Here is a 23,207-nt window from a genome sequence, read left to right on the forward strand (position 1 = left end):
CCTAGGGGGATAGAATGGTAGGAAAAGACCATCGCTCATCCCCGACCGCCACTCATAAGGAAGACAATCAATAAATAAATCATGCTCCGACTTCATCACATAACGGTTCACCATACATGCATGCTACGGGAATCACAAACTTTAACACAAGTATTTCTCAAATTCACAACTACTCAACTAGCATGACTCTAATATCACCATCTCCATATCTCAAAACAATTATCAAGTATCAAACTTCTCATAGTATTCAATGCACTTCTATGAAAGTTTTTATATTATTCCTAAAAGCAAATTTCCATGTTGTTCTAAAGGATTCTCAAAATATTGTAAGTGAAGCATGAGAGATCAATTATTTCTATAAAATAAAACCACCGCCGTGCTCTAAAAGGTATAAGTGAAGCACTAGAGCAAAAACTATATGGCTCAAAAGATATAAGTGAAGCACATAGAGTATTCTAATAAATTTCCAATCATGAGACTCTCTCTCAAAAGTTGTGTACAACAAGGATGATTGTGGTAAACTAAAAAGCAAAGACTCAAATCATACAAGACGCTCCAAGCAAAACACATATCATGTGGTGAATAAAAATATAGCTCCAAGTAAAGTTACCGATAGACGAAGACTAAAGAGGGGATGCCTTCCAGGGCATCCCACTTTTTGGTGTCCTTGAATTTTACCTTGGGGTTCCATGGGAATACCCAAGCTTAGGCTCTTGCCACTCCTTGTTCCATAATCCATCAAATCTTTACCTAAAACTTGAAAACTTCACAACACAAAACTTAAATAGAAAATCTCGTGAGCTCCATTAGCGAAAAAAAACAAAACACCACTCCAAGGTACTGTAATGAACTCATTCTTGATTTATATTGGTGTTAAAACTACTGTATTCCAACTTATCTATGGTTTATAAAATCTTCTACTAGCCATAGATTCATCAAAATAAGTAAACAACACACGAAAAAACAGAATCTGTCAAAAACACAACAGTCTGTAGTAATCTGTAGCTAAAGAAAAATTCTGGAACCCCAAAAATTCTAAAATAAATTGCTGGACGTGAGGAATTTATAGATTAATCATCTTCAAAAGGAATTAACTAAATATCACTTTCCAAATAAAAATGTCAGCAATTCTCGTGAGCGCTAAAGTTTCTGTTTTTTACAGCAAGATCAAAAAGACTTTCCCCAAGTCTTCCCAACGGTTCTACTTGTCACAAACACTAATTAACACAAAAACACAACCAAAACAGAGGCTAGATAAATTATTTATTACTAAACAGGAGAAAAAAGCAAGGAATAAAAATAAAATTGGGTTGCCTCCCAACAAGCGCTATCGTTTAACGCCCCTAGCTAGGCATAAAAGCGAAGATAGATCTAGGTATTGCCATCTTTGGTAGGCAATCCATAAGTGGCTTTTATAATAGATTCATATGGTAATTTAATTTTCTTTCTAGGAAAGTGTTCCATGCCTTTCCTTAACAGAAATTGGAATCTAATATTCCCTTCCTTCATATCAATAATTGCACCAATCGTTCTAAGGAAAGGTCTACCAAGAATAATAGGACATGAAGGATTGCAATCTATATCAATAACAATGAAATCTACGGGCACATAATTCCTATTTGCAACAATAATAACATCATTAATTCTTCCCATAGGTTTCTTAATAGTGTAATCCGCAAGGTGCAAGTTTAAATAACAATCATCAAATTCACGGAATCCTAGCAAATCACATAACGTTTTTGGAATCATGGAAACACTAGCACCCAAATCACACAAAGCGTAACACTCATGATCTTTAATTTCAATTTTAATTGTAGGTTCCCACTCATCATAAATGTTTCTAGGGATAGAAACTTGCAACTCAAGTTTTTCTTCATAAGATTGCATCAAAGCATCAAAGATATGTTCAGTAAAAGCTTTATTTTGACTATAGGAATGAGGAGAATTTAGCATGGATTGCAACAAGGAAATACAATCTATCAAAGAGAAATTATCATAATTAAATTCCTTTAAATCCAAAATAGTGGGTTCATTGATATCTAAAGTTTTGACCTCTTCAATCCCACTTTTACCAATTTTTGCATCAAGATCTAAAAACTCCGAATTTTTGGAACGCCTTCTAGGTAAAGGTGGCTCATCTTCAGTACCATCATTATCAAGATTCATATTGCAAAACAAAGATTTAATAGGGGACACATCAATCACTTTTAGATCTTCATCCTTATTATCATGAAAACTAGAAGAACACGCTTTCACAAAGCAATCTTTCTTAGCATGCATCCTAGCGGTTCTTTCTTTGCACTCATCAATGGAAATTCTCATGGCTTTGAGAGACTCATTGATATAATGCTTAGGTGTAATAGATCTAAGTTTTAAAGAATCAACATCAAGAGAAATTCTATCCACGTTCCTAGCCAATTCATCAATCTTAAGCAATTTTTCTTCAATCAAAGCATTGAAACTCTTTTGCAAAGTAATAAATTCTTTAATACTAGATTCAAAATCAGAGGGCATATTATTATAATTTCCATAAGAATTGTTGTAGGAGTTACGATAATTATTAGAGGAATTACTAGGAAATGGCCTAGAATTAAAATTACCTCTATACGCGTTGTTACCAAAATTGTTCCTACCAACAAAATTCACATCCATAGATTCATTATTATTCTCAATCAAAGTGGACAAAGGAATATCATTAGGATCAGTAGGAGCACTCTTATTAGCAAACAATTTCATAAGTTCATCCATCTTTCCACTCAAAACATCAATCTCTTCAATTGCATGCACCTTTTTACTAGTAGATCTTTCAGTGTGCCATTGAGAATAATTAACCATAATATTCTATAGGAGTTTGGTAGCTTCTCCTAAAGTGATTTCCATAAAAGTGCCTCCCGCGGCCGAATCTAAAAGATTTCTAGAAGCAAAGTTAAATCCGGCATAACATTTTTGTATAATCATCCAAAGATTCAAACCATGAGTAGGGTAATTACGTATCATTAATTTCATCCTCTCCCAAGCTTGTGCAACATGTTCATGATCAAGTTGCTGAAAATTCATAATATCGTTTCTAAGAGAGATTATCTTAGTGGGAGGAAAATACTTAGATATAAAAGCATCTTTGCACTTATTCCATGAATCAATACTATTTTAAGGCAAAGACGAAAACCAAGCTTTAGCACGATCCCTAAGCGAAAACGGAAATAGCTTAAGCTTAACAATATCATTATCCACATCTTTCTTCTTTTGCATATCACACAAATCAACAAAGTTTTTTAGATGGGTAGCAACATCTTCACTAGGAAGGCCGTCGAATGGATCTTTCATGACAAGATTCAACAAAGCAGCATTAATTTCACAAGATTCAGCATCGCTAAGAGGAGCAATCGGAGTGCGAAGAAAATCATTATTGTTGGTATTGGCAAAGTCACACAATTTAGTATTGTCTTGAGCCATCGTGACAAGAAGCAATCGAACACATAAGCAAACAAGAAACATGCAAAAAGGCAAATAGAAAAAGAGAAGGGGAACGGAAAAAGAGGGCGAATAAAACGGCAAGGGTGAAGTGGGGGAGAGGAAAATGAGAGACAAATGGCAAATAATGTAATGCGAGGGATAAGAGTTTGTGATGGGTACTTGGTATGTCTTGTCTTGTGCGTAGACTCTCCGGCAACGGTGCCAGTAATGGCTCATTGTCGGGAGTTAAATCTTGACTTGACTTGGCGTGAATCTCCCCGGCAACGGCGCCAGAAATCCTTCTTGCTACCTCTTGAGCACTGTGTTGGTTTTCCCTTGAAGAGGAAAGGGTGATGCAGTAAAGTAGCGTAAGTATTTCCCTTGGTTTTTGAGAACCAAGGTATCAATCCAGTAGGAGATCACGCTCGAGTCCCACATACCTACACAAACAAATAAGAACCTCTCAACCAACACGATAATGGGGTTGTCAATCCCTTCGCGGTCACTTACGAGAGTGAGATCTGATAGATATGATAAGATAATATTTTTGGTATTTTTATGATAAAGAGAAATAAAGATGCAAAGTAAAATAAACGGCAATGGAAATAGCTAAGTGTTGGAAGATTAATATGATGGAAGATAGACCCGCCAGCCATAGGTTTCACTAGTGGCTTCTCTCAAGAGCATAAGTATTACGGTGGGTAAACGAATTACTGTCGAGCAATTGATAGAATTGAGCATAGTTATGAGAATATCTAGGTATGATCATGTATATAGGCATCACGTTCGTGACAAGTAGACCGAAACGATTCTGCATCTACTACTATTACTCCACACATCGACCGCTATCCAACATGCATCTAGAGTATTAAGTTCATAAGAACATAGTAATGCTTTAAGTAAGATGACATGATGTAGAGGGATAAACTCATGCAATATGATATAAACCCCATCTTTTTACCCTCGATGGCAACAATACAATACGTGTCATTTCACTTTTTGTCACTGGGATCGAGCACCGTAAGATTGAACCCAAAGCTAAGCACTTCTCCCATTGCAAGAAAGATCAATCTAGTAGGCCAAACCAAATTGATAATTCGAAGAGACTTGCAAAGATAAACCAATCATACATAAAATAATTCAGAGGAGATTCAAATATTGTTCATAGATAAACTTGATCATAAACCCACAATTCATCGGATCTCGACAAACACACCGCAAAATAAGATTACATCGAATAGATATCCAAGAAGATCGAGGAGAACTTTGTATTGAGATCCAAAGAGAGATAAGAAGCCATCTAGCTAATAACTATGGACCCGAAGGTCTGAAGTAAACTACTCACACATCACCGGAGAGGCCATGGAGTTGATGTAGAGGCCCTCCATGATCAATGCCCCCCTCCGGCGGAGCTCCGAAAAAGGCCCCAAGATGGGATCTCTCAGGTACAGAAGGTTGCGGCGGTGGAATTAGGTTTTCGTGGTGCTCCTGGATATTTGGGGAGTATGTGGATATATATAGGAGGAAGAAGTACGTCGGTGGAGCAATGAGGGGCCCATGAGGGTGGAGGGCGCGCCCAGGGGGTAGGCGTGCCCCCTGCCCCGTGGCCTCCTCGGTTGTTTCTTGACGCCCACTCCAAGTCTCCTGGATCACGTTCGTTGAGAAAATCACGTTCCCGAAGGTTTCATTTCGTTTGGACTCTGTTTGATATTCCTTTTCGGCGAAACTCTAAAATAGGCAAAAAACAACAATTTGGGATGGGCCTTCGGTTAGTAGGTTAGTCCCAAAAATGATATAAAGTGTAAAATAAAGCCCATTAACATCCAAGATAGATAATATATTAGCATGGAGCAATCAAAAATTATAGATACGTTGGAGACGTATCAATAGTACTGGAGCAGTCCACTGGCCAAGTTCCATTCCCCAACCGTTGCTCTGCCCGGGTTCGATTCCACCTGATGCAATGAAAATATCACCAAATTTTTTCCTCGGCCTCTGACATGTGGGTGCCCATTGTCATGTACACACACCACCTCCAACACTTGCCATAACTTCGTCCCTTAGTTTCTCTGTTTATCGCACACTCAACATTGTGTGGGCATTTTGAAAATAGCATATCTTTTTAATGAAGATGTGCTATGCATGAATGTTGATCATCATGATGTTAACTGGCTGGTAGTTCCACTTTTGACCATGAATACAACTTCCAACATGATGTTATCCCTGTTTGAAAAGGGCATGTTAATATAAATGCTCTGCCTCTATAACTTGCAGTTTCTTCTCTGAGAATCACAATTTTCTGCACTTTTATATGAAACTACAATTTTTTAAAGTGCTAAAAATAGATCTCTATAATTAATAAAATACTTCATATGCTCAATACTACAAATCTGAAATTCAAAAGACATTCATATCTGGAAGTACTCTCAAAATACACAACACAAAACACAATTCACAACCTGCAAATACTGACAACCCTAACCTCCTCCTCAGACTATTGGGACGGAGGGGGGCAGTCCCCTCCTATTCCTCTATGGCAGACAACCGCCCCGTAAGACGAGATGAACAACGAGGGAGAGCATAGCAGGGAAGCATGGTCGCGCCAACTGTTTCTCTCCTCTTGAAGTTGGGTTCGGTCGACGAAGACTCCATCGGCTCGCTCTGCCACCACACCCTCACAAACGGCACCATGTAGATGCTCGATCCTTGAATCTCTGGTGGATGCTCCATCTCGGATCGATGCTCCGACCACCGCTGCCTCACGATCGGATTCGGTGAATCTGTTTGCTCCATGGCCCATTGGAGCAGCTCTATGTACTCCCACGCGACTCCCTCCATAAGTATCGCTGCCTTTTCGCTCTGTTCTAGATATTTGGCCATCGCTGTCGCCATGGCCGCTAATTGGTCATGGTTGCCAAATCAAGACTGTATCTCCAACATCCTGGCTAGCTTCACAGGGCCGTCGTCTGCGATCCTCATGTATCGTTTGTACTCCTCCATCGATCTAGTTCTCCACAACACCTTCACTCGTCGGTGGTGGTTTTTGAATGAAAGAGTAGAGGAGAGGCGGTGGTTTTTGGATGGAAGAGGACAGGAGCGGCAATGGTTTTGGATTGGAACAGGAGAGGAGCGGCGATGGTTTTTAAATGGAACAGGAGAGGAGCGATGATGGTTTTTAAATGGAAGAGGAGAGGAGCGACGGTGGTCTTGGAAGTATTTTTTGTTTTGCGTATTTTGGGTCAAACTTTGACCATGTACTGTATTTGACAAGCAAAAATGTGAATGCATGTCATAAAAAATTGTATCGTTTAGTTCATATCTGAATGTACTTTCAAATTATATTATTTTTGCAACGTATAACATATATTTTATTTGTTAAAATCATGGTCAAAATATGACCCAGAATACAAGGGAGACTAGTTAATGTGGGGTCGCTTCTTAATTGAAGGGTAAATTGATTTTGATTTTGATCCAGTCATAGCGCATCGGCCCTCTCGTCCAATCCTAAATCGCCACCATACGCTCCTCTCCCTCTTCTCCATTGCAAAACCCCCCTCTCCTCTCCATCTTCTCCATTCCAAAACCACCGTCTCGCCTCTCCCTCTTCTCCATTGCAAAACCACCCCATCTCCTCTCCATCTTCTCCATTGCAAAACCACCATATCGCCTCTCCCTCTTCTCTATTCCAAGACCACCGTCTCTCCTCCCATCTTCCAAAGCAAACGCGAGACCTCTCAAAAGCACATCTATGGAGAGGATGCAGCAGTGAATCGTCCAGATCGCTGGTGGGACCAGGCAAAGTTAGCCAGGTTGAAGAAGATCCTTACTTGGTTTGACAATGAGTGGGAGATTTTGAGGACGGTGAGAGCCATGTGGCAATGTATGAGCAAGAGCAAGACGACGATGATGAGGGCAGTGATGTATTCCCTGGCGGCAGTCACACTGCAGTCCTTCGAGTTCATCGAGTATCACCTCTAGGCGATGGACCAGACAGATTTGCCTGATGCAAAAGTTAGGCAGAGGTGGTGGGCCTACAGGTCCAAGGTCGAGCATCCAGAGGATAACGAATTGATCAAGTACGGTGTGTCATTCGTGAGGGTGAAGTGCCAGCCGGAGCCACAGGAATATCCGTTCTCCCACCGCAAGAGGAGATCGGATGGCACGACGTCACTTCCCTGCTGTTCTCCACGGTTCCCTCGCCACTCGCCTCATTTCAATGGCGGCGTTAGGGTTTAAGGTAAGCTTTGCACTAACCTAATCTTCCATCTGCTCATGCTTACAATTAGTGTGACGGCTAATGAAAATCATACGGTAAGTACTGGGTAGTACACCGAGTCTCCGAGTACTATGCCAAGCACCCTAAAATAGCTCTAGACCAAAAACAAAGTTGCGACAATGTGTACAAATAAAGAAAAATCAGTTGGTGCTTCTTTTAGAAAAGAGTACTCCTAGAAAAGTGCCAATATAAGCTACTCCTATTTGATTAGAGGATTTGCTACAACACTGAAACAAGTAAAGTGTCCCCTAAAAAAACAAGTAAAGTGTAAGTGAAACACCGGCATATTAAAATATTCTGCAATAGGTCGGCAAGAACTTGAGGAACCATCCAAGCATCTGTGCTTTTCCAAGCCACGTTTATGTTAGATATTGGCACCTCACACTCTTTTTTTATGCGAGGTTAAAAGGATTTTTATTCCATAATGACCGGGTTACAATCTCGAGCTAACAAGTCCTCACAGAATGGTGGGTTTGAGTTCAACCATACTGCAGTACAAGCATTGGTACGTGTCGGTGCAACAAACCTTGCTGTATGTTGCCCAGACTATACGCAGGCACGAAGGCAAGGTTGCAACGAGAAGACAAGACCAAGCTAAGGAGATAGCTCTTTGAGGAATCAAAGGGCGGATGAAGAAGACAAAGACAAGCCAAAGGAGCAAGATATCACTAAGGAAAAATCTCCCTTACCGGGCAAGCGAGCCCGGTCAGGTCCAGGCCACATCGAAGACAAGTCTCAAGACTCCCCCCGCAGGCTTGCCGGGGACGCCAAGGGCGCCAACCCCGCCAAGGCACCGCCGCTCCATTGCACAACAACTCAAGTCACTTATCAATGTGGTATCAAGCCCCCATGTGATTAAGTGGCTGTCCTCTGGCACATGGTAGCCATTTGGGGAGGAGATTCACCCTGCATGACACCCGTCCAGAGGTGTGTCAGGCAGACATGGCGAGTGAAAGGATCGATATAGTTGACTAGAGGGGGGGGGGGGGAATAGGAAACTAACAATTTTTAGCTTTTCTTTACCAATTTAAACTTTGCATCAAAGTAGGTTGTCTAGATATGCAACTAGGTGAGCAACCTATATGATGCAACAACAACAAGCACACAAGCAAGCAAGGGATACAACACAATATAAGCTTGCACAAGTAAATGTGAGAGATAACCAATAGTGGAGCCGGTAGAGACAAGGGCGTGTTACCGAAGTTCCTTCCCTTTGAGAGGAAGTACGTCTCCATTGGAGCGGTGTGGAGGCACAATGCCCCCCAAGAAGCCTCTGGGGCCACCGTATTCTCCTCACGCCCTCACACAATGCGAGATGTCGTGATTCCACTATTGGTGCCCTTGAAGGTGGCAACCGAACCTTTACAAACAAGGTTGGAGGCTCCCAACGAAATCATGGAGCTTCACCACAATGGAATATGGCTCCGAGGTGACCTCAACCGTCTAGGGTGCTCAAACACCCAAGAGTAAGAAAATCCACACAAGAAAGTATGGGGGAATCAAATATCCTTTGGTGGAAGTGTAGATCTAGGTCTCCTCCTTCAATCACTAGCAAATCAACAAGTTTGAGTGGCTAGGGAGAGAGATCGGGCAAGAAAGCTTGAAGGGCATTAATGGTGGAGAGAGAGAGGCAAGAGGTAAGAGTGGTAGGTGGAAGAACCACCCTTATATAGCAAACCCTAAAATCCAACTGTTACTGTGAAAATAGCACTGCAACGGTACAACCGCTCCTTGTCCCGGTACAACTGGGACTCACGGATATACTGCAGAAACCCTAACAAGCGGTACAACCGGACAGACAAGCGGTAGTACCAGTTGTGAAGAACAACCAGAACAACCGCTCGGCCACCGCTCAACCACCGTTAAGAAACAAAAGGGAGACACCCCTGTGAGCGGTGATCGAGCGGTAGTGCGCTGGTGCAACCGCCTGGCCCTGGAACCCTGGGTTGCTAAGTCCTAAGCGGTACAACCACTTAGGGCTTCGGTGGTACAGGTGCGCGGAGCACAACCGGAACAACCGGGCCACCACCGCCCGAGTACCGCACCAAAATAGAACCGTGACCGGTTGTTGAGAGGTACTTGGCCGGTACAACCGCTGATGAACACCACATAAATTTTAAGCATGGGGCGGTACTACCGCCCGGGGGCAGCGGTACAACCGCTTGGGTATGCATTGGGATGTTCAACCCCAGGGTATCACCCCTGGGGCAGAGGTTGAGTCAGTGTCAAGGGCCAGTGGTACAACCGCTCGAACAAGCGGTACAACCGTTGAGAGTACACAACAATAGTTGAAAAGAAGGGGAGCTCTCTCTCTAACAAGAAACGGAAGGCAAAGATGGGTGAGGAAAAAGTGTACGTGCAGTGATTCACCCAACTCCTTCCGATGTGGATTCCCTCTTAATAATACGGTTTTCCTACGACCAAAGAGATAAACACGTAGACAAACACCGTCTTCGGTCTTTTCCTTCCAAAGAGAATAACTAATCGATGCAAGCCTAATCACTGAGAACCTGAAGCACTTAGCATGAGGTTAGACCAACAAGGGGTTGTCATCATCATCCAAAACACAAAGTAGGGAAATGACCTTACAATCTCCCCCTTTTTGGTGGATGATGACAACAACACAATTTGCAAGAGAGAGGTTTAGAAAATATATACGGGACTCCCCCTAGATGTGTGCCCTAATTTGAATTTGCTTTTGGAATGCAAAGGCACACATTACGGGCAAGACTCCCCCTAGATTTTATAGACCTGCCACTCCTACTAGACATGCGAAGATAAGCAACAAGCGCATAATAAGAGAGTAAAGACTTTAATGGATAAATGATATTAATGATAAACAGAGGAGCACATGTCTCACACCATGCAAGTCGAGATAAGAACAAGGTCCACAAACTAAAGTTCAACACGAAGCACGAAAGAACAAACACAAACCCAAGAAAATCCCATGCAAATCCCGATACCGAATAGAACTCTCCCCCCTTTGGCATCACGACATCAAAAAGGAAAAGAGAGAAGCTAGCGCCCCAGAGCTCAGTAGTCCTCCTCTGACTCCTCGGTCGCATCTGGATCCTCATCATCATAAAACTCCTCATCATTGTCCTTATCAGCGTCCTCCATGATATCATCATCAATAGCAAAGGAGGTAGAAGGCTAGTGAGGAGCCTCATCATCAGACCAAGTGTTGTGCGCAGAGATCCACCGTTCCTCAGGGGTGATGCTCTTCTCAGAACCACTCTGGACAGGCATGTTGAGGTGCTTCATCATAGCAATCTGACGACGCCTGGCAAGCTTCTCATTGACATGAATACATCTTCTTCTGAATGTCAGTCTGAAGGCAGAAAGTCTTCTACACTTTAGCAGTGAGCTTGGTCACCCAAGAGGGTTTGGCTCCTGGATCCAGCTCAAAGTCCTCATCATCTGAAGTAGCATAGACATCCTCGGGATCATTAGCAGGAAAGCGAGGCTTGGCACACTTCTTCTTCTTAAGCTGCTTGACCTCATGCACGGTGAGGTTATCTGGGAGGTGAGACGCTCTCCAGGGCGGCGAACAGCCCACACTAAGTTCAGAAAGCACATGACAAAAGGAGCATAAATGGGGACCTTTCTATAGATTACCATGTTGTACATCTTGTGCCACATCCAGTTGGACACATCAAAAGTAGCACCAGAGCCCACCTTGGTCTTCATAGAAACAAGCAAGTCAACAAGGTACCCATAAACTTCATCCCGATTCCCAACCTTGGGCAAAAGCACATTGCGGAACACCCGATGCATGATATCATAGACCTTCTGAAGATCGTTGGATTCTCCAATAATGCCTCGTCCACGAATGTATAGAGGAGCAAGTTTCTCCTTAGGCATAGAATGGGGATAGTCATGAGGACGAATGCCACCATTCCCTTCGAGGCCAGTATCCTCATACCCAATGGCATTGCAGAAAGCCCTCCAGGGCGCTTGAAAGAGCTCATCACGGCACATGAATGAGAGAGTGTGAGTGCCATCTTCTCCAAAGTGAACAGTGGCATAAAACTGATGAATGAGCTGAACATCAAAGTCACAGTTGACATACATGAGCTTGACCAAATCAAACTCCTCAAAAAGAGCCAAAGCCTCACCAAAATACTCCAAGTTGCTCCTCCAATGATCAAGATCGATGGTCCACTGCTTGGCATACCTATTATTATTGTGCTCAAAAAGTTCATGAACAATCCTCACTTGCATCTCATTCCGGAACTGAACGGTGGTCCAACGAGGCACAATGGGAACCTCGTATGGATTCTTCGTCCGGAAAGCTTCCCAATCCTTAGCTTTCCACCGGTGCAGGGGCATAACCACACCTTGCTTGGCAGCGGCAGACTTATCACGACAAGTGGGTTTGGTGGGAATCACAACCTCTTCTTCTTCATCAGTCTCAACCGGGCGCTTGCATCTCCTAGACCTCTTCTTGGTCTTGCTACGAGGAGCAGAGCAAGAACCAGAGCCTCCTGCGCAGACACACACTAGAAGAACACAAGAAACCCAGCAAAGATGAGAGGATTGCACACACGAGCAGAGGAATAGATTGAATGCAAAACATAGAAGATAGAACAATGTTACGCGGTTCAGACATCGCTGTTGTATCGGTTCTACAACCGTTAGTACCACTCCAGCGGTTGTACCGTCCCTTGAGGTAGTAGAACCTCTGGGAGAGAAGCACTACCAGTTGTGGAAAGACTATCCACAAGATTTGAATCAAACTAACAATATTCTAACTTCTAAGAAATGCAAACAAAGCAGGAGGCATATATAGATCTCTTCCACCCAATAGTTTGAACAATAAATGCAGAATGTGAAGTAATGCCCTAGAAGAAGGAAACCCTAGAGAGAAGAAAATGGGGCATCACCAACATCCATGGGAAGAGATCGGGAAGGAGGGGGCCTCCAGAGAGCGGATCCATGAAAGGCCCTCGAATCCGGAGCGCGACGAGGACTCCGGGGCAGGGGTAATGGCGACTGGCGGTAGGGTGGGAGAAGGAGGAGGAAAGGGGATGAAAGGAAAAGAAAAACCCTTCGGCCCCGACCCTATTTATATGCCCACAGACGTGAAGCGGTTGTACCGCTTCCTCGTACGTACTAGTGGTTGCGGGCGGTACTTCCGTTGCCTGGAAGGCAGTGGTGGTACCGCCTGTAACCGACCAGTAGTACCGCCTGTAACCGACCAATAGTACTGGCCGAAAGCACAACCTGGGATCGAGCGGTGGAATCGCTCAGACACCCCCGGGAGTCCTCCTGGGACGGTACAAACCGAGTGCACCAGCGGTTGAACCGCTCGGGCCACTGGTTGTACCGCCCAGTCAGCATTGCCTGAACCAAGATCAATATGTGTGAAATTGGATTGGATGATTTTAAGAGAAGGAGAAGGGCTTGGGATGGAGCACGACACTGGAATATGGTGTGAAGATCTCCAAGAGAGCAAGAAGCAACCAACGAGAAAACCTCAACTTGGAGATCACAACACCTAGGACCTAACACAAGACTAAGAAAGAGCGAAAAAGACCCAATAAAAACCACCTCCAACTCCCTTCAAAAAGGGAGGGCGGTGGCCGAGGCCACCTATGTTTGAGTGTAGAGGTATGGCACCGCGAAGATTTTAACCTTGGTCCCATGACCAAAACTCATCTTTGAAGCACAAGTACCATAAAAATGGCTAATGTGAAAGACTTGATCAATTTATGCATAATGGGGGGAGGAAGAGTTCATTGAGAGAACAATACTCCCCCTATGTACATGCCTACACCTAGAACAAGACAACACGATGAGTATGGTGGGGTATGCAAAGGTTCAAGCCACATTGCTCGAATCAATGATATTTAGCTCATGCCTTAACTCGCGAAATCTTGCTTCATACAAGGGCTTCGTGAAGATATCTGCAAGGTTATTATGAGTGTTGAAATAGTTCAGCTCGATCTCCCCTCGCCTAATGTGATCCCGGTTGAAGTGATACCGAATATCAATATGCTTCATCTTGAAGTGTTGCACCGGGTTGAGGGAAATCTTGATAGCACTTTAATTGTCACACCAAAGAGGCACTTTGTCAAAAATGACACCGCAATCCTTTAAAGTTTGCCTCATCCATAGAAGTTGTGCACAACAACTACCGGCGGCCACATACCCCGCTTCAGCGGACGAGAGAGACACACAACTTTGCTTCTTAGAAGACCAACTCACCAAAGAGCAACCAAGAAATTGGCACCCTTCGGAAGTTGACTTCCTATCCACTTTGTCTCCCGCCCAATCTGAGTCTGAAAAGCCCACAAGGTTGAAGTTTCCTCCTCTTGGGTACCACAGGCCAAAGTTTGGGGTATGAGCGAAATATCTAAAGATTCGCTTGACCGCCACATAGTGGCTTTCCTTAGGTGCAGCTTGAAACCGTGCACAAATTCCCACACTCAACATGATATCCGGTCTAGATGCACAAAGGTAAAGCAAGGAGCCAAGCAGGGAGCGATATACCTTTTGATCCACCGTTTTACCATTGGGATCTATGTTAAGTTGGTATTTGACGGGCATTGGAGTGGAAGTCGGCTTGACATCACTTAGCTTGAATCTCTTGAGCATGTCTTGAGTATATTTGGCTTGGTTGATGAAGGTTCCTTCTCTTCTTTGCTTGATTTCGAACCCAAGAAAGAACTTCAACTCTCCCGTCATGGACATCTTGAACTTTGAGGTCATGAGAGTGGAAAATTCCTCATTGAAAGCTTTGTTAGGGGAGCCAAAGATAATACCATCAACATATAGTTGGCATACAAACAACTCCCCTTTAACCTTCTTAGTAAAAAGAGTGGGGTCGGTTTTCCCAATTTCAAACCCACGATCTTGTAACAACTCAATAAGGTGCTCATGCCACGCACATGGGGCTTGTTTAAGGCCATATAGTGCCTTATCGAGTTGGTACACATGATCGGGGAAATAGGGATCCTCGAACCACGAGGGTTGTTTGACATACACCAACTCATTAATAGGAACATTAAGAAAAGCACTCTTCACATCCATTTGTTGCAACTTGAAGTTATGATGAGTAGCATAAGCAATCAACAAATGAATAGATTCAAGGCGAGCAATGGGAGCAAAGGTTTCACCGTAGTCGATACCCTCGACTTGGGAGTAGCCTTGTGCTACCAAACGAGCCTTGTTGCGAATGATAATTCCATGAGCATCTTGCTTGTTCTTGAATATCCACTTGGTTCCAATGACATTATGGTTCCCCGTTGGCGTTGGCACCAATCTCCACACCTTGTTGTGCTTGAAGTTGTTGAGTTCTTCATGCATGGCATTAAGCCAATCCGGATCCTCGAGCGCCTCATAGACCTTTTGGGGTTCAACACAAGAAACATACATCAGTGATGTTCACAATAGTTTGCTAATTGTCTACAAGTGCTTACCCCCTTTCTTAAGCTTCCAAGCACATTCTTCATGAGATGATCTTTGGTAGTGAGCTTCGATGCAATCTTGGTAGCACGACGCTCCAATTCCTCCCCAGGAGTAAGTTGAGGAGTGGTAGCTTGATCATCTTGAGCGTCGTTTTGAGCTTGTTCTGATCTTGAGCTTGCTTTTGATCTTGAACTTGCTTGGATGATAACTTGAACTTGGGCATCACTTGGTGGATCACAACCATCTTGAGGTTGATCTTGCCCTTGATCTTGTTCATTTGATTGAGGGCCTTCACTTTGTTCTTCGGAAGCATGTGGGTCTTGGGTTGGTGATGGTTCCACTTGAGTGGAACATTGTCCTTCTCCTTCGGCCACAAGGGGTTCCTCAATGGGTAGAATATAACCAACACCCATTCTTCTTATGGCTTGGGGAGGAATTTCATCACCTACATCACAAGTACCACTTTGCTCCACTGGGGAGCCGTTATTCTCATCAAACTCCATGTTACACGTCTCCTCAATAAGTCCCATGGAATTATTGAGGACACGGTAAGCATGAGAGTTTGTAGCATGACCAACAAATATGCCCTCATGAGCTCTACCCTCAAATTTAGACAAACAAACACCTTTCTTGAGAATGAAACACTTACACCCGAACACCTAGAAGTACTTGAGGTTGGGCTTGTTACGGGTGAGTATCTCATATGGAGTCTTGTTCAAGCCTTTGCGGAGGTAGAGCTGATTGGATGCATGACACACGGTGTTGATGGCTTCGGCCCAAAAGTTGTATGGAGACTTGAACTCCGCCATCATAGTCTTGCCGCATCCATCAACGTCTGGTTTCCTCTCTGCTATACCATTTTGTTGAGGGGTGTAAGGTGCGGAATATTGATGCTTGATCCCCTCATCACTAAGAAACTCATCCAAGGTGTAGTTCTTGAACTCGGTGACGTTGTCACTTCTTATCGTCAAGATCTTTGCATTGTGTTGGCGTTGAGCTTCATTTGCAAAGTCGATGATGGTTTGTTGGGTCTCACTCTTCCTCTTGAAGAAACATACTCAAGTGTATCTTGAATAATCATCCACAATCACCAAGCAATACTTTCTACCCCGAAGACTATCAAAGGATGGAGGTCCAAAGAGATCCAAGTGAAGGAGCTCCAAGGGCCTCTTCGAGTAGATGATAGTCATGGGAGGGTGAGTCTTCTCATGTAGCTTTCCTTCTATACAAGCACTACAAGCATGATCTTTGGCAAAGCTAACATTTGTTAGTCCATGGACATGGTTACCCTTGAGAAGACTTTGCAAAGATCTCATATTGACATGGGCTAAACGGTGATGCCAAAGCCATCCCACGTCAACTTTAGCCATTAGGCATGTCGTGTTCTTAGTGGGTCGCTCCGAAAAGTTAATCACATAACGACCATTCTCGACATGCCCAACAAAGGCTACTTTAAGAGTCTTGCTCCACAAGAGGGCCACGGTATCAATATCAAAGAAAGTGGCAAAGCCCTTGAGTGCAAGTTGACGAACGGAAAGCAAATTGTATGCAAGGGACTCAACAAGCATGACTTTCTCGATCGTGAGATCATGAGAAATGACAACCGTGCCAAGATCCAATACCTTAGAAGACGAGACATCACCCCACTCGACATTGGTGGGCATAGATAAAATCTTGTGCATGTCCACCACCAAGTCCTTGCTTCCAGTCATATGATTTGTGGCTCCACTATGGAGCAACCATGATCCTCCACTGGAAGCAAACACCTACAAGAGATCAATGCTTGGTTTTAGGTACCCATTTTGTAATGGGTCCTTTGCTGTTGGTAATAAGGGTCTTAGGAACCCAAATGGACCATTCAATGTACTCATAAGGAAAACCAACAAATTTAGCATAAACATGCCCATCACTAGCACGACATAACACATTAGAAGGGTTAAAGTTGCCGGCTATGTTGGAAGGAGTGGCATTGGCCTTCTTGACACCACCACCCTTCTCATTATTCTTCTTCTCCTTAGAAGCACCCTCCCCCTCCTTCACAAAAGTTTGCTTGATAGGAGGAGGTTGTTTGGCCTTGTCATTCTTCTTCTTGTTCTTGGGCTTGGGAGCAAACCCGATTCCCTCCTTGCCCACAACTTCCTTTTAATTGCTCAAAAGGTCGTTGAGGTTCTTCTCACCTTGTATGCAAGACACAAGGCCTTTCTCAAGTTGCTCCTTAAACTTTGCATTCTCCTCCACAAGATGCACATGCTCACAACACGGGTAAGTAGCATTTGCATTATCAATTAACACCATATGAGCAAAAGTGGCATTTTCCTTGGTTAGCTTCACTTGGAGTTGATCATGAGACTCTTTGAGGTTAGCGTGAGCACCCTTCAAGGACTTGTGAGCCTTGTCAAGTATATCAACCTCCTCCTTGAGTCTATCAAGATCAACCCCAAGTTTGGCCTTCTCGGAACTGAGCACACAAGATACAACAAGAGCACGATCGAGATCTTTCTTTAGTTTAGCATGATCATCGTCGAGTGACTACTCAAGAGCCAAACTGTCACAGCCCTAGCATTGGCCTTGCTTGTCATTGCATCATCCTCTTGCATCATGTCTAAATTTCTTAGAAACTTGAAATGGGGACTGACCAAACCCTAGCACCAAATGAATTCGAATAGGCTCAAATAAAATCACTTCCAATAAACCCAAAGTGACTTCAGGAAAAGTCTATCATTTTTGAAACTGGTGAAAACCTCTAACAAAAACGGGTGCATATTTTCCCTAGGTCATTTCAGGTTATTGGATTAAATTATAAGTATTTGAATTGGAGCATTTAATGGCTATAAATATTTTAAATGCCTCAATAATTCTGAAAACATTTGAGGGCTGTTAGTAAACATTTTAAAAGTGCCCACAAATTTTCTCAGGAGTTTTAAAAATGGTTTAGTATTATTACTAAATCAAAAACAGAAAAGCAAAATAGAAAATAAAAATAAAAAGAGAGAGAGGGACTTACCTAGCAGAAGCTTACCTGGCGCCCACCAATAGGCCCAGTACTGTACTTGGAGGCCCAGCCCACCAAGGGCAGCGATGTCTTCTTCCTCCTGCCAGGAGGAGAAGCAGCTGCGTGCGGCGCGCACAGCCACCCGTGGCCACCTCCTGCCTCCCTGCTGGCCTCCCCGACGCCTCAGAGACGCCATGCAGCACCCTGGCACACTCCCTCACTCCCCCCATCTCTCTGGTGCCTCTTTCCCTCTCTAGCCTGCTCCACACGCAGCCCGAGCACCACCGAGAGCACGCCGCAGCTGTACGCGTAGCCACCATCGATAAACCACCGCCCCGGCGTGTTGCAAAGCTCCACCAATGAGCACTACTTCACTAGGTCAAAGATCAAGACCTCGGACGCCCTCAAGCGACGCCATCGGGCTCGCCTTCATCGCCTCTGCCCGCTGCTCGCCATCATGGATTCGTGGGCTCCAGTGCATCCCCGCCCTTGCCGCTAGCTCCGTCTGAAGCGCTGTGAGCTCCTGCTCCTCCCTATATGCTCGCCCCCTCCGTTCCCGTCCGCTAGCTGCTGTCCCCATGAACCCGTACTCCGGCCGCCGCGGTTGTCGTCGTCGCTGTCGTTCCCGGCCTCCCCGCGCCCAACCACCTGCACCATTGGACTCCGAGTTCGAGCACACGTTCAGCTCGATGACGATCCCCGGACTCCAATCCAGCAAAGCGTCGGGGAAGAGTTCCATCAGCACGATGGCGTGGTGACGATCTTGATGCACTATAGCAGCAGGGCTTCGCCTAAACTCCGCTACAGTATTATCGAGGACTATGGTGGCAGGGGGCACCGCACACGGCTAAGGAATAGATCACGTGGATCAACTTGTGTGTTCTAGGGTGCCTCTGCCTCAGTATATAAAGGACTAGAGGGGGGAGGCTGGTCGGCCATAGGAGGTGCGCCAGGAGAGTCCTACTCCCTCTGGGAGTAGGATTCCCCCCCAATCCTACTTGGAATAGGATTCGCGGAGGGGGAAAAGAGAGAGAGGGGGCCGGCCACCTCTCCTAGTCATAATAGGACTAGGGGAAGGGGGGGCGCACAGCCCATGTAGGGCTGCCTCTTCTCTTTTCCACTAAGGCCTATCATGGCCCATTTAGCTCCCGGGGGGTTCCGGTAACCTTCCCGGTACTCCGGTAAAATCCTGATTTCACCCGGAACACTTCCGATATCCAAACATAGGCTTCCAATATATCAATCTTTATGTCTCGACCATTTCGAGACTCCTCGTCATGTCCATGATCATATCCGGGACTCCGAACAACCTTCGGTACATCAAAATGCATAAACTCATAATATAACTGTCATCGTAACCTTAAGCGTGCGGACCCTACGGGATCGAGAACAATGTAGACATGACCGAGACACGTCTCCGGTCAATAACCAATAGCGGGACCTGGATGCCCATATTGGCTCCTACATATTCTACGAAGATCTTTATCGGTCAGACCGCATAACCACATACGTTGTTCCCTTTGTCATCGGTATGTTACTTGCCCGAGATTCGATCGTCGGTATTCCAATACCTAGTTCAATCTCGTTACCGGCAAGTCTCTTTACTCGTTCTGTAATACATCATCCCGCAACTAACTCATTTAGTTGCAATGCTTGCAAGGCTTAAGTGATGTGCATTACCGAGAGGGCCCAGAGATACCTCTCCGACAATCGGAGTGACAAATCCTAATCTCGAAATACGCCAACCCAAAATCTACCTTTGGAGACACCTGTAATGCTCCTTTATAATCACCCAGTTAAGTTGTGACGTTTGGTAGCACCCAAAGTGTTCCTCCGGCAAACGGGAATTGTGTAATCTCATAGTCACAGGAACATGTATAAGTCATGAAGAAAGCAATAGCAACATACTAAACGATCGGGTGCTAAGCTAATGGAATGGGTCATGTCAATCAGATCATTCTCTTAATGATGTGATCCCGTTAATCAAATAACAACTCATTGTTCATGGTTAGGAAACATAACCATCTTTGATTAACGAGCTAGTCAAGTAGAGGCATACTAGTGACACTTTGTTTGTCTATGTATTCACACATGTATTAAGTTTCCGGTTAATACAGTTCTAGCATGAATAATAAACATTTATCATGATTATAAGGAAATAAATAATAACTTTATTATTGCCTCTAGGGCATATTTCCTTCATTGTCTCATTGCAGCCGTTCTTAGGAACTGAGTTCTGTGTTTGTGATCCATGAACAGTTACTATCACACATTGGGTTCCGGTAACTCGGCCCCTCTCGGCTTATTAATCAACTCGATCTCTGTCCAGGAGTTGCAACTAGTTTCTGGTGTTTGTAGGTAGTGTTAGTAGTCTACCAAGTGGCACCCGGTATAGGTGGGCTTGGGACAGACTAGGCACAGTGGCACGGTGTACCAAGTGGCACCCGGATGGTGGGCTTGGGAACCCTACACACATCGTTTGGGGCCGTGAGCGACACCCCAGCCGGATCTCCTTGCGGATGGAACCCGAATAGGCGATAAACATGGACTAGAGACTTGTTGGTTTGTCAGGTCGTGGCCGACTCCCTCGCCCGGCTTCCGCTTGAAGGTCGCCGAGGTACATGACGTGTACTGGGCGATAAGTGGCGAGAGCGTGTGTGAAGAAGTACACCCCTGCAGGGTTATCATTATCTATTCGAATAGCCGGATTCCTCGGATATGGAAACTTGGACCCCTTGCATAGTTCGCAGACAAGTGAAAGTGGATACTCTCAAATGCGCAAGATAAGTGTGAGTGCTATGGATGGCGTTCTCGCAGGGAGACGGGAGCGGATCCATAGTGGTGTATTGGTATGGTGAATTTGTGGACTCGTGTGCGCCACCTCAAAAGAGTTACTTGCAGTCGTAGTTCAGGTTAGCCACTGAGCCAAAGATGGCTTGCTGCAGTCAAACTCCACCACCCCTTATTGATACTAATGCATATGTAGTTAGTTCTGATGTAAGTCTTGATGGGTACATTTGTACACACGTTTGCTTAATTTATGTTTTGCAGAGAGATGTCAGTATCGCTAGTAGTTCCACATGGACCTCGACGTTTAGCTTGATACCTCAGCTACGATCTTGTGCCCTCGGCAGGATCTTGTAGATAGTCAGGCTTCTCAGCCTTTTTCATTTGTAGATGTCTGTACTCAGACAAGTTAAGCTTCCGCATGTGCTTGTTGCTTGAATGCTCTGTATGTTGGGTCATGAGACCCATGTTTGTAATATCTCGCTCCTCGGAGCCTAATGCATAATACTCTGAGTCGTAGAGTCTTGTTGTGATGCCATGTTGTATTGCACATACTGAGCATATTGTGTGTATGATTGAAATGCTTGGTATGTGTGGGACCCGACAACCTAGTTGTTTATCCTTAGTAGCCTCTCTTATGGGGAAATGTAGTCTTGTGCTTCCATGAGCCATAGTAGTCCGCTACAGCCCGGTTCACCGGAGTCCTCCTAGCCCAGCACTACTGCTTCGGAGCACTTGACTGGCCAGCGTGTGATTCACTTCGTTCCTGTGTCTGTCCCTTCAGGGAAATGTCACGCGGTGACATCCGGAGTCCTGCCTAGCCTGCTACAGCCTGGGTTCCTGGAGTCCTGTTAGCCCAGTGCTACAGCCCGGATTCACATGCTGCTGACTGACATGCTCGATGTTGATTCATGTATGCCTGTCCCCGTAAGATAGTGCCACTTTGGGTTCACGACTAGTCATGTCGGCCCGGGTTCTCTTTCATATGGATGCTAGCGACACTATCATATACGTGAGCCAAAAGGCGCAAACGGTCCCAAGCCATGGTAAGGCGACACCCGTGGGAATACCGTGCGTGAGGCCGCAAAGTGATATGAGGTGTTACAGGCTAGATCGGTGTGACTTAGAATCGGGGTCCTGACAGCTTTGGTATCAGAGCCTGACTGCCTATAGGATTACCAAGCCAATTGGTCGAAGTCGAGTCTAGAAATGCTTTAGTTATATAAGGGAATTGATTGTGGAAGGGAACGTAAGGCTCTTTTTACTCCTTTACCTTATGCCCTTCTGATCTGAGTCATCTTCTTCCTTTCTACGGGGATTAAGAACTAGGCCTTCTCATCTATCTATCTATCTATCTATCTATCTATCTATCTATCTATCTATCTATCTATCAGGATGACGAGTTGCTATGATAGAGACTTATAGGATTGATGGATTTAAGCCCCAGATCAGTTTCTACTACTTCCGTGTGTTCATAGTTGGTCTCGGAATCTTGATATTGTGCTTCTGAGTGGTTATGCCACTATTTTGCAGGATGTCTCAAATATTTTTGAGCATTTACAGCCGTTATGCTGTCCGAGTCATCCCAGGTTTCTAAAGAGTCTGATGCATTTGCAAGTTCCTTCTTCCCGTTTCTGATGTCCTTTTGGGCCAGGTTAAGCACACTAAATGGTCTGTTGAGGTACTCCATTGCCTTGACATATATGTTGGAGCTAGTATTTTGACCCTAGGCATCTTAGAGAACCACCCAGTAATATGGCCATGTTTTGTGTTCCCAGTGTGATGATTCTGGCCATCATTCTCGAAAGCATCACATGATGCCATTTAGTAGTAGGTATTCTACTCTTGGGTTCCTGACCCAAGATTCACTCCACTTACCTTCTGTTGATAGTGTTTGCTAGTTCCTTTAGAATATTAGTAACCTTTGCGATATTCCTCGAGGTCCGTGGTATTTCCTTCTTCCAAATACCATGAACTACTTATGGCAGAAGTTCTTTTGAACCAAAAGATCACAACCAAAGTGCTCTTGAGGAGTTCTCCATTCTAAATTGTGACTCTGCCAGTTCTACCTTTCTACATGGGTTATCTGGAAGAAATATGTTGAACTCGTTCGACATACTAATCTATGCATCCACAACTCAGAAGGTTATATGTTCCTTTGAGTTGTCCCCCTTCAGTTATATTCTGACCTTCATCTATCAGTTGATAGTCAAGAGTATGTGAGCATTAGTTCATCGATGCTTATCGTTCTTGTGGTCCGTCAAGCCATTCTAGTTCAAAATGACT

This window comes from Triticum urartu, chromosome 3 (genome assembly GCF_003073215.2).
Source record: "Triticum urartu cultivar G1812 chromosome 3, Tu2.1, whole genome shotgun sequence".
Classification (NCBI taxonomy): Eukaryota; Viridiplantae; Streptophyta; class Magnoliopsida; order Poales; family Poaceae; genus Triticum; species Triticum urartu.